At 41.1% G+C, this 2,992-nt stretch overlaps 2 long non-coding RNA genes across 2 annotated transcripts; both read left to right on the top strand.

Moving 5' to 3' along the window:
* Nucleotides 1–673: 673 nt before the first annotated feature.
* On the top strand, nucleotides 674–1,698 carry LOC131467503 (uncharacterized). The gene is made up of 3 exons (XR_009241504.1): nucleotides 674–864; nucleotides 1,014–1,106; nucleotides 1,297–1,698. It is a non-coding gene; the product is annotated as an uncharacterized LOC131467503 (long non-coding RNA).
* A 209-nt stretch (nucleotides 1,699–1,907) lies between these two features.
* Nucleotides 1,908–2,788, top strand: LOC131467507 (uncharacterized). The gene is made up of 3 exons (XR_009241505.1): nucleotides 1,908–1,987; nucleotides 2,256–2,396; nucleotides 2,617–2,788. It is a non-coding gene; the product is annotated as an uncharacterized LOC131467507 (long non-coding RNA).
* The last annotated feature ends 204 nt before the right edge of the window (nucleotides 2,789–2,992 follow it).

The raw sequence follows: 2,992 nt of genomic DNA, 5'->3' as shown, positions 1-2,992 counted from the left end.
GATTTTTTTCCAAAAGCACAAACCATCGCGGAATTGCAGAAATGCAAAGTGCGCTTGCAGAAATGTGTCGTCTGCGATATGCTTGGTGTTAAAGCGTTAAAATAAAATAAAAATGTTGTTTTTCATAAACTTTTCTATGTAGTTTAGGCCTTTCTAGATGGAAGCCGCCATCTTGCTGGATTATATTTCTACAGCCTTGTTGGACAAACCAGCCAAAGTTTGCATTTCTGGTTATGAAGTGGAAGCTCAATATGGAAATGAAGAACAACATCCTTTCTGGCATGCAAAGGCCAACATGGTAAATGTTGATTTTAATGTATTCTCTAAAACACAATATACTGTAAAACATAATGCATATCTATACAGTTACAGTAGTATCAGCTAGACAACTACATTTTAAAAGAGACCTGAGCTAAATGAATTGTTTTCTATCCATTATGTGACTTAACATGACCCAAAATGTTGACAAACTGTTTTACATTTTAATATTTGTGCAGTGAAAGCCTACAGTAAACACACTGTAGGCTTCTAAGTGTTTGTACAAAGAGGAGGACTGTATTATACTCGCTGCTGTATCATGTCTGTGTTTTCATTTTCACTTGGTCACAAGTTTTTAAAGAAGTTTGTTTTTACTGTTGTCTGTGTGGAATGTTTGAACATTAATCTTCTCCTCTCTGCTGTGCCTCTTTCTCGACCCGCAGCCCTCTCCTCAATTGCCAGTTTAATGCTGACAAAACCATTTTGTGCATCTCCAGCCTGTCTCCTGACACAGGGCAGCTCATCACTGAGTTTGCATACATTGTTTTTGATCCTGTGGCGGAAGACGATGTAAAGGAGTTAACGCTAGTAGCCACTACGCTCAAGGTAATGGGTATCATAAAAGTCTGCTTGGACCTCCTCTATGAGAAGTTCTGTCCAAGGAACTACGTTGGCATCTGGCGGTTCTCAAAAGTCTGCATTTATTCTGAGCTGCAGTGCAGGATATGGTGCTTACTTCATTTATCACTTTGCAGAGTCATTCAAAAAGACTTCAGCACGAAGACGGAGTGCACTGTGTTTGAAACCATCCTTCGTTGGATTACCCACAAACCTGAAGAGCGACAAAGGTACAACAGCTTTCTGTCACTTTATGTCTGTTTACTGTGCATATTCAGCATTGAGCAGATGGTGTCATCCTGACTGCTGCAGCCTAAGGCTTTGTTTGGTTCATCTGGGAAAGTGACATGGACTCTTGACTGCAGAGTAAATACTACAGCCCCTTAAGTTAACACATTCTGTCCTCTTGTCTTTGTGTAGTTCCAGATGGCCTTGACAAGCGTTCCGTACGACATTCATGTGAAGACCAATGAGCTGGTGGAGATCAACGCTGAGTGCAGGCCAATGATCAGTGATGCCACCCAAATTGTACAGCATGAGACAAAAAGGCCTTTCATGTGTTTTCTGCTACCCTCTCGCTCATCCTCGTTTACACAGTGCCATCCTGTTCGCCAGTGGAGGCTGGAACTCTCAAGAGTTTGGAGGAATTGAGGCTTATGATGCCTCTGTTGACCACTAGGTCAGTCAGTACAGCAGACACGAAACATACAGAACCACAGCACAATACAGCAAATTGTCTGATTGCCTGTCGTAGTCAGACTATGGCCTTGGTTAAACTGCATGTGAACTTCCTGACTGTCAATGTGGCAAAGCATGTGCATCATCCTCTGGCCAATAACAGCATTGCTTTCCTTGGTGGATACATCTACGACGTTGCTAGCATCGACTCTGAGGTATGTGTGTGTGTGTGTGTAAACGTAGATTAGATCTGAGCACACACCTGACATCAAACTGTCCACGGGTGTAAGAGCACGTTCGTCTGTGTCAGGGAAGCTAATAATGGCTCCAATTCTGACAACAGTCGTATAGGACCGAAATCAACATGTGGAATCACACTGCACCAATGAACCAATTGAAGACAGATGCCAGCTGCACAATATTGCATGATGAGGTTTGTGAAATGAGAGATTTAGAAATAATAATAACCATAGTATGATCTTTGGCAGTTGTGTAGGCATGCAATGGAATAGACTGTATGCAGAGATATGAGTGAACGTGACATAATCAGATGGGTCAATATGAATATGTATGAATAAACTATGTATTATATTGCATAGATGATGCATAGTAATTAATATTTGTGTAAAATCTACTTTATATAGGTTAATCCAGGAAACACAGTCATCCGTGTATTTCATTGTCTATCCTTTTCTCTTTAGATTTGCATCTGTGGTGGTTGAGTGATTCTCACTCAATCCTAGACTCGTGACCCAGAGACCAACCGATGGACACTGATCGCCCCCATGAGCACAAGACATCGTGGGCTTGCAGTCGTAGCACAAGAATGCTATTTCTATGCAGTATGTACATAAAACACTGCTGACACCCACACACAAAGAGTCTTGGCCAGCAGTTGTTTAAAGCTTGTTAGACTGACTTAGTGGTCAGTGACATCCACACTGACCTTACATTTATATTGTAACTATTGTTTATATTATACCTGTACATATTTTATAAAGATGTTTGTGTTGATATGTAATCGTACAAATGTTACCCCCAACATATTTGTCTCTACCACAGGTTAGGGACCATAAAGAAAATGGCTGTGTGGGCAGAGCTGATGTCTACACCCCTCAGGACAACACCTGGAACTTTGTGTCCTCTATGACCAGACAGTGCAGTCACTTCAGCCTCAAAGTGATCAATGAGCAGATTTATGTTGTTGGTGGCCACACCTGCTCACTAGATGTCAGTTCAGGCAAGTGCTACGATGGTACAAATGATCAGTGGTTTCTGGTCTGTAACATAAAGAGCCACAAACCCAACCTGTGACGTTAATGTCCCTTTTGACTTGTCATTTATATATATTAAGTACAGTTGAATAGACTGTCTAATATCCATAGGCAACAGTTTTTCTCTGTTGCTTTGGGACATTTCTTAAATTATTCTTTACACA

This window comes from Solea solea, chromosome 1 (genome assembly GCF_958295425.1).
Source record: "Solea solea chromosome 1, fSolSol10.1, whole genome shotgun sequence".
Lineage (NCBI taxonomy): Eukaryota > Metazoa > Chordata > Actinopteri > Pleuronectiformes > Soleidae > Solea > Solea solea.
The sequence above is the reverse complement of the archived record's forward strand: the minus strand, read 5'-3'. Positions and strand labels throughout refer to the sequence as shown.